We start from the raw sequence: 9,582 nt of genomic DNA, 5'->3' as shown, positions 1-9,582 counted from the left end.
CAGAACTGGGGAGCAGGGAGGAAAGGGAAGGTACAATTTTGAACATGACATTGGCTTAAAAGATTATAAATTGTGAGAGGCATAGAAACTTCAAAACAGAAAGAAAAAAACTAAATTGCAAAAGCTTTTAATGATGGGAAGGTTGAAATAGAGTGAAGAAAAGCAGTAGTGTGCTGCTCAGACAATGGTGTATGGAGAATTGTTTAACAACTGGCTCTTCCAAAAATGGTGTGTTCATATGCATAAATTTCTTATAAATTTTACTATGAATAAATGCTTCATTACTATCAATCTATCTATTTCAACAAAGAAGTTGCTCACATCGTTAACCTATGACTTTAGCTCTGACATAATATGGGTTGTATTTTCCTATACATTAGTGAGTAAGAGAAAAGTAAAACAATGAAGACGTACATTAGGAAAATTTAAATTAATGATGATCTGCAAGACTTCTTTACTGAATTAGATAATAGTTTTCAAATACTGAAAGAATATTTTCTCAATTCTCTATGTATTCACAATGTAAAACCACAGACAGAACACACTTTAAAATATAATCTGTAGTGTTATTTTTTTCCATCACTTTCTTAAGATTAGACAATCAACAAAAAACAAATCAAGCCCTGATTTGTAGTACGTGCTGATTTCTATGGTGGAAATACTGCCACCATGACTAGTTTCAAACTATACCAGCAACATGTTACTGAACGCAGAGTTAGAAAGAGAGGCACAATAGCACCTCATTATATGTATAGTGTTTCCACCATACAAATGCAATGGACATAATAACCACGTGCACAGAAAATAGTTCCTTATGCTTAGTAGTCACAGGTAATCTCTGAAGTCCCCCAAATTCCTAGCATTCCTAATGCCTTTGAATCTGATGAATCTGATTCTGTTTAGGTGGCAGGAATTATTTAGGAGCTGGAGACCTCTCAAGAGAGCATTAGGAAGGGACACTTAAGGGAAAACACTCACCTCCTCCTGATCTCTAAGAAGGTCTCTCCTCCCATTTTTGCTTCTCCAAGGCCCTCTCTTCTACTCCAGGCCTCCCAGCAAAATCTGGTTTTCTTATAAAACCAGAAGAGCCTTGAATTGCCAACATTTCTCCTGCTAACATCCCAAGGCAAGGTTACAAAAGCTGGCTGTCTTTTCAATGAGGACAGAAAAGAGAAGTCTGGAAAACATAACATAAATCAAGAATGCATCTCACTGCAGCAGTTGGTACAGCTGGAGCAAGGCTTCAGTGTGAATGCTGACAGTGGGGTCACATGTTCTCAGTCAATAACATGTTAAATTAGCAGTCCCTGGTGCAGATTTTCTAATTAATTACTAAGATACCTGAAAAGACTTTCATATATATATAATATAGACATATATACTTACATATGTATACTTTCTTTTTTTTTTTTTTTTTTTTTTTGACGGAGTTTTCCTCTTGTGGCCCAGGCTGGAGTGCAATGGCATGATCTCAGCTCACTGCAACCACCCCCTCCAGGGTTCAAACGATTCTCCTGCCTCAGCCTCCAGAGTAGCTGGGATTACAGGTGCACACCACTATGCCCAACTAATTTTTGTATTTTTAGTAGAGATGGGGTTTTACCATGTTGGCCAAGATGTTCTCCATCTGCTGACCTTGTGATCCACCCACCTCAGCCTCCCAAAGTGTTGCAATTACAGGCGTGAACCACCGCACCCGGCCATATGTATACTTTTATATATGTATGTACATATCATATATACATGTATATACTTATAAGCATATATTAATAATATATACATATATATTATATATATATAATACATATATATTATGAATCATACTTTTATGAATCATGCTTTTGGTGTCATGTCTAAGAAGTTTTCGCCTAACCGCAGGCCATACAAATTTTCCCCTGTGCTTTTACCTAAAGGTTTGATAGCGTTATGTTCTCCATTTAGGCATTTAATAAATGTTGAGTAATATTTTGTGTCAGCCATGGCCATACCTTTCTCCATCTCTCACAGTATCGGGGGCATTTGCAGCTCCCAGTGCCCCGTGCTGTTCCCGTCTTCTTGGTCCACTCTTCCTGTGAGTTTCAGGGCTTTTCTTAGTGCTGGCGCTGTCCTGGTCCATCAGGGGGTCCCATGAGCTTGTCTGTGTGGGAAGGTCGGGACTGTGATGTTGACGGGATGCCCTGTGAGTCAGGAAGAGGTGCTGACGGGGGTTTCCATGTAGGAGAGAGGTGTTTGGTTTCCCGGATGGGGCAGACTTGACAGGGGACAAACTTGAGAAATGCCACCAATGAGTAGCCCAGGAAGAGCAGGTCTCGGACCACCCAGCCATGTGGGAGCCAAACGTGGATGTGTCAGTGGCCATGCCAGGAGGTAAACCCTCAACCAAGGGCCTCTGGGTGTCCAAGGCCAAGTCTTGTTCAAGAGGTGCATTCAGCTGAGCCAACCATGGCAGAAACGCATAAGGGAGATCCCATGGTTCCTCTGTTTAAAACCCCTGCTAATCCCACCCGACTCAGAGAAGGAGCCAAGTCCTCACAGCAGCCTGCAACCCCCGCCTGACTCGGCCTCCTCTTGGCTCTGATTCTCTGTACCCTTCTATCCCTCTCTGTCTCTTCTCCCATCAGAGAGGAGATCTGGCACGTTTATCCTGGTGGATTCAAACCCATCTTTGCCACACAGATAGTCACCGGAATGAATAGGTATAATCTACAAAGAGTCCTTTTGAAAAAGAAAAAGGCAGGCCGGGCATGGTGGCTCATGCCTGTAATCCCAGCACTTTGGGAGGCTGAGGTGGGAGAATCACCTGAGGTCAGGAGTTTCAGACCAGCCTGGACAACATGGTGAAACCCCATCTCTAGTAAAAATATAAAAATTAGCTGGGCATGGTGGCACATGCCTGTAATCCCAGCCACTTGGGAGGCTGAGGCAGGAGAATCATTTGAACCCAGAAGGTGGAGGTTGCAGTGAGCTGAGATCGCGCCACCGCACTCCAGCCTGGGTGACAGAGTGAGACTCTGTCTCAAAAACATCATAATAGGAATAATAAAGGAAAAGTGCAAAAACTCAAACAACTTCACAGAAACTGGGCAAAAGAGCTGAACCGGCCCTCCACAGAAGAGGAAATGTGGAGGAATGGCTAATGAAAACAGGAAGAGGGGCTCAGCCTAACGGGGAGATATCACGTGACACCCACCAGACGGGCAAAAATCCCACCACCCAATCCATGCCGGTGTTGGGGAGAATGGAGAGAAGCAGGAACACCAGGCACTGCTAAGAACGGTTGTGAAGTATATTTCTGTTATGCTTGTATATGAAAGAGTGTGTGTTGTGGGTTATGAGGAAAATTACATTTCTTACCTGGGATGAAATTTTAAAACTTGAAAGCTACTGACCAGAAGAAACTTGCACTTGTGTACAAAAGAAACGCCCAAGAACGTTCCCAACAAAACACAGTCCTAAGGACCCCAACCTGGCCAAACACTCATCCACAGGAAGATGAAGACATTTCCCATGTTCCCCTCAGACGATGGGAGATCACGCAGCAATGAAATGAACCATGTCAGTGTGGGCGGGTCTCAGGGAGAGAATGGAGGAAAAAACAGACACAGAGCAGATGCTCAGAGCCACGCAGGAGAATTTCCTCACATCAAAGTTCAAAACTACAGCCGAGGCAACAGAGCAACACCCTGCCTCAAAAAGAAAACAAAGTTCAAACACTAAATGGCACATTTTTTAGGGATGTACACACATGGTGAAAGAAACGTACTATGAAGGAAAGTGTGGGAATAATAAAGACTAAAGCAGGAAGTGATTCCCTCCGTAGGAGAAGGGAAGGGACCGGGACTCAGGCAGGGCCTCCAGGAAGCATCCAAAGTGATGTCTCTTGAGATTCTACTCCCTAAACTTGGTGGCGGTCCTCTGTGTCCAACGTGTCAATATTCTGTATACCTTACCCATACTGTACAAATGCTTTATTTCTACTCAATATTTAGAAGACAGTTATAAACAAGATGCACTAAATAGCAAGGTGGCAGATGAACATCAGGAAGGAACATCCAGGAGGTTCCATCCACGGAACCTCACCATGGATATGCTTGTGATCAAGGGCCTGGTCTCCCCTCAAGACACGGTCACAGATCTGTGACAGAGGCCACACCATCATAGAAGTGGAGGCCACGCCATCATAGAAGTGATCACAGAGGCCATCACAGAGGCCACACCATCATAGAAGGGGAGGCCACACCATCATAGAAGTGATCACAGAGGCCATCACAGAGGCCACACCATCATAGAAGTGGAGCAGGCCAGCCGGGACAGGGTCCTTCTGTGGCACCTGCTGCATCACCAGGCTGTGTGAACGGACTCAATTGCCAGAACTCACAGAACAGCAGTATGAGCACCAAAACCTCACAGGAAAAATGGTAAGTTCTAAGTTTCTCCATTAACAGTAACTCTCAGATTAATCTCTGTCATCCATCGCTTCTCCAAGAAATAACTTTTTAGGTTGACGTGCCAGGCGCCATGTTGGAGGGTTGGTGGTAGCGGCTTGGGGAGGTGCTCCTCTGTCGGTCTCACTCTCTCACACGCTTCCCCTGGCTCCCTTCGTTCCCCCTCACCCCACTTGCCCTGCGTGCTGGAGTGTGTGCGAGGGAGTGGGAGGACGTCGGGGGTGGGGGGAGGCGTTCCGGTCCCCAAGAGACCCGCCGAGGGAGGCAGAGGCTGTGAGGGACTCCGGGAAGCCATGGACGCCGAGAGGCTCCAGGAGGCACTGGAAGATTTTGAGAAGAGGGGGAAAAAGAAAGCTTGTCCTGTCCTGGATCAGTTTCTTTGTCATGTAGCCAAGACTGGAGAAACAGATTCAGTGGTCCCAATTTAAAGACTATTTTATTTTCAAACAGGAGAAAGTGATGGATGATTTCAGAACTTCAGCTCCTGAGGCAAGAGGTCCTCCCAACCCTAATGTCGAATATATTCCCTTTGATGAAATGAAGGAAAGAATACTGAAAATTGTCACTGGATTTAAGGTATCCCTTTTACTATTCAGTGACTAGGTGAATTGTTAACAGATCCAAGGAGAAACTATACAGGAACAGACAAACTTCTCAGAGGAGTCGAAAAGAATGTGATGGTTGTTAGCTGTGTTTATCCTTCTTCAGAGAAAAACAATTCCAATAGTTTAAATCGAATGAATGGTGTTACGTTTCCTGGAAATGCACCAAGCTATACTGAGAGGTCTAATATAAATGGGCCTGGGACACCCAGGCCACTTAATCAACGAAAGGTTTGTCAGCCCCCAGCAGCTGGAGACCTGGCGGGGAGCTGATGTTCCAGTTTGAGGGCCATGCAGCTGGATACCCGGTGGGAAGCTGAAGTTCCAGTTTGAGGGCCGTGAAGCTGCAGACCCTGTGGGGAGCTCATGTTCAATTCTGAGGGCGTTGCAACTGGAGACTTGAGGGTAGACAATATTGCAGTTTGAGGGCCGTGCAGCTGGAGACCCGGGTGGGAAGAGATGCTCCGGTTTGGGAGCGATGCAGCTGGAGGCACTGCGGGGAGCAAATGTTCCAGTTAGATGTTCCTCTCTGGGTCTCCAGGTGCACGGCCATCAAACTGGAACATCAGCTCCCCGGCCCTCAAACTGCAACTGGAATATCAGCTCAACATCAGCTCCTCTCCAGGTCTACGGCTGCAAGACCCTCAAACCGGAATGGAACATCAGTTCCTCCCCAGGTCTGCGGCTGCAAGACCCTCAAAGAGGAAAATCAGTTCCTCGCCGGGTCTGTGGCTGCAAGACCCTCAAACCAGAACATCAGCTCCTCCCTGGGTCCACGGCTGAAAGACCCTCAAACCAGAACATTAGCTCTTCCCCGGGTCCGCGGCTGCAAGAGCCTCAAACCGGAACATCAGCTCCTCCCCGGGTCCGCGGCTGCGAGAACCTCAAACCAGAACATCAGCGCCTCCCTGGGTCCGCGGCTGCGAGACCCTCAAACCAGAACATCAGCTCCTCCCCGGGTCCGCGGCGGCAAGACACCCAAACCGGAACATCAGCTCCTCCCCGGGTCCGCGGCTGAAAGACCCCAAAAGCGGAACATCAGCTCCTCCCGGGTTTGCGGCTGGAAGACCCTGAAACCGGAACATCAGCTCCCCCCCGGGTCTGTGGCTGCAAGACCCCCAAAGCGAAACATCAGCTCCTCCCCAGGTCTGCGGCTGCAAGACCCCTATAACCAGAACAGCTCATCTCCTGGTCTGCCACTGCAAGACTCTCAAACTGAAACATCAGCTCTCCCTCCCCAGCCAGTCCTGCGGGCTGCAACGACCCTCCCAAACCCACGGAACATCAGCTCCTCCCCGGGTCGGGCTGCAAGACCCTCAAACCGGAACATCAGCTCCTCCCGGGTCTGCGCTGCAAGACCCTCAAACCGGAACATCAGCTCCTCCCCGGGTCGCGGCTGCAGACCCCAAACCGGAACATCAGCTCCTCCCGGTGCGCTGCACGACCCCAACGAACATCAGCTCCTCCCGGGTCTGGCTGCAAGACCCTAAACGGAACATCAGCTCCTCCCGGTCTGGGCCCAGACCCTCAAACCGAAATCAGCTCCCCCGGTCTGCGGCTGCAACCCAAACCGGAACATCAGCTCCTCCCCTCGGGTCCGCCGGGCTTGCCGCAGGACCCTCAAACCGGAACATCAGCTCCTCCCTGCGGGTCCCGCACGCCTCGGCTGCGCAGACCCTCAAACCGGAACATCAGCTCCTCCCCGGGTCTGCGCGAGCCCAAACGACATCAGCTCCTCCCCGGTCTGGGCTGGCCAAGCTGCAAGACCCCAAACCGAACATCAGCTCCTCCCGGGTCTGGCTGCAGACCCCAAACCAACATCAGCTCCTCCCGGGTCTGCAGCTGCACGACCCTCAAACCGGAACATAGCTCCTCCCGGGTGTGCCTGCAAGACCCTCAAACCGGAACATCAGCCCCTGCCCGGGTCAGCGGCTGCACGACCCTCAAACCGGAACATCAACTCCTTCCCGGGACTGCGGCTGCACGACCCTCAAACCGGAACATCGGCTCCTTCCTGGGTCTGCAGCTGCAAGACCCTCAAACCGGAACATCAGCTCCTCCACGAATCTGCGCCTGCAAGACCGTGAAACCAGAACATCAGCTCCTTCCTGGGTCTGTGGCTACACGACTCTCAAACTGGAACATCACCTCTTCTCTGCGTATGCGGATGCATGACCCTCAAACCGGAACATCAGCTCCTCCCCAGGTCTGTGGCTGCGTGACCCTCAAACCGGAAGATCAGCTGACCGCAGGGTCTGCGGCTGCAAGACCCCCAAACCAAAACATCAGCTCCTCCCCGGGTCCACGGCTGCAAGACCTCCAAACCGGAACATCAGCTCCTCCCCGGGTCTGCGGCTGCAAGAACCCCAAAGCGGAACATCAGCTGCTGCCCAGATCTGCGGCTGCAAGACCCCCACACCGGAACATCAGCTCCTCCCGGGGTCTGCGGCTGCAAGAACCCCAAACCAGAACATCAGCTCCCTGCCGGGTCTCCAGCTGAACGGCCCTCAAACTGGAACATCGGCTTACCACCAGATCTCCAGCTGCATGGCCCTCAAACAGGAACATCAGCTCCCCACAGGGTCTCCAGCTGCACGGCCCTCAAATTGCAACATCAGTTCCCCCCTGGGCCTCCAGGTGCACCGCCTCAAACTGCAACATCAGCTCCCCGCTGGGTCTCCAGCAACACAGCCCTCAACCTGGAACATCAGCTCCCCCTGGGGTCTCCAGTTCCACGGCCCTCAACCTGCAACACTGGCTCCCCACCGGGTCTCCAGCTGCACGGCCCTCAAACTGGAACATCAGCTCCCCACCGGGTATCCAGCTGCATGGCCCTCAAACTGGAACATCAACTCCCCGCTGAGTCTCCAGGTGCACGGTCCTCAAACTGGAATATCAGCTCAATGCCAGGTCTCCAGCTGCACAGCCCTCAAATTGGAACATCAGCTCCCTGCCGGGTCTCCAGCTGCACGGCCCTCAAACTGCAACATCAGCTCCCCCGCGGGACTCCAGCTGCACAGCCCTACAACTGGAACATCAGCTCCCCCCGGGAAGTGAGGCGCTCCTCACTTCCCAGATGGGGCGGCCGGGCAGAGGCGCTCCTCACTTCCCACACGATGGGTGGCCGGGCAGAGGCGCTCCTCACTTCCCAAATGGGGCGGCGGGGCAGAGGTGCTCCTCACTTCCCAGACGATTGGTGGCCGGGCAGAGGTGCTCCTCACTTCCCAGACGATGGGTGGCCGGGCAGAGGCGCTCCTCACTTCTTCCCAGGCGGGGCGGCCGGGCAGAGGTGCTCCTCACTTCCCCCCGGGTCACCAGCTGCACAGACCTCAAACTTGAACATCAGCTCCCCGCCGGGTCATCCTGCACGGCCCTCAAACTGGAACATCAGCTCCACCCCAGGTCTCCAGCAGCACGGCCCTACAACTGCAACATCAGCTTCCCCCCGGGTCTCCAGCTGCACAGCCCTACAACTGGAACATCAGCTCTCTCCCAGGTCTCCAGCTGCATGGCCCTCAAACTGGAAAATCAGCTACCCAGCCCTCAAACTGCAACTGGAATATCAGCTCAACATCAGGTCCTCTCCAGGTCTGCAGCTGCAAGACCCTCAAACCAGAACATCAGCTCCTCGCCAGGTCTCCGGCTGCACGACCCTCAAAGCAGAACATCGGCTACACTCCGGGCCTGCGGCTGCAACACCCTCAAACCAGAACATCAGCTCCTCGCCAGGTCTCCGGCTGCACGACCCTCAAAGCAGAACATCGGCTACACTCCGGGCCTGCGGCTGCAACACCCTCAAACCAGAACATCAGCTCCTCGCCGGGTCTGCGGCTGCACGACCATCAAACCGGAACATCAGCTCCTCCCCGGGTCTGCGGCTGCACGACCCTCAAAGCAGAACATCAGCTCCTCGCCAGGTCTGCGGCTGCACCACCCTCAAACCGGAACATCAGCCCCTCCCCGGGTCAGGGGTTGCACGACACTCAAAACAGAACGTCAGCTCCTTCCCGGGTCTGCAGCTGCACGACTCTCAAACTGGAACATCAGCTCCTCCCCGGGTCGGTGGCTGCACGATCCTCAAATTGGAACATCACTGCCTCCCCGGGTCTGCAGCTGCAAGACCCTCAAACCGGAACATCAACTCTTCCCCGGGTCTGCGGCTGCAAACCCTCAAACAGCTCCTCACTTCCCAGACGGGGCGGCCCGGCAGAGGCGCTTCTCACTTCCCAGATGGGGTGGCCGGGCAGAGGCGCTCCTCACTTCCCAGACGGGGCGGCCGGGCAGAGGCGCTCCTCACTTCCCAGACCATGGGTGGCCGGACAGAGGAGTTCCTCACTTCTTCCCAGACGGGGCGGCCGGGCAGAGGCGCTCTTCAATTCCCAGACGGGGCGGCCAGGCAGAGGCGCTCCTCACTTCCCAGAAAGGGCAGCCAGGCAGAGGCGCTCCTCACTTCCCAGACGATGAGTGGCCGGGCAGAGGCGCTCCTCACTTCCCAAAAGGGCAGCCGGGCAGAGGCGCTCCTCACTTCCCAGACG

General features: G+C 52.4%; 1 pseudogene; it reads left to right on the top strand.

Annotated features, from left to right (window-relative positions):
• Positions 1-4,389: 4,389 nt before the first annotated feature.
• On the top strand, positions 4,390-5,343 carry LOC115833732 (annotated as a pseudogene).
• Positions 5,344-9,582: the final 4,239 nt, after the last annotated feature.

Source organism: Nomascus leucogenys, unplaced genomic scaffold, assembly GCF_006542625.1.
Source record: "Nomascus leucogenys isolate Asia unplaced genomic scaffold, Asia_NLE_v1 002033F_16736_qpd_obj, whole genome shotgun sequence".
Taxonomy (NCBI): Eukaryota; Metazoa; Chordata; class Mammalia; order Primates; family Hylobatidae; genus Nomascus; species Nomascus leucogenys.
Note: the sequence above shows the minus strand (reverse complement) of the source record. Positions and strands in the feature narration are given on the sequence as shown.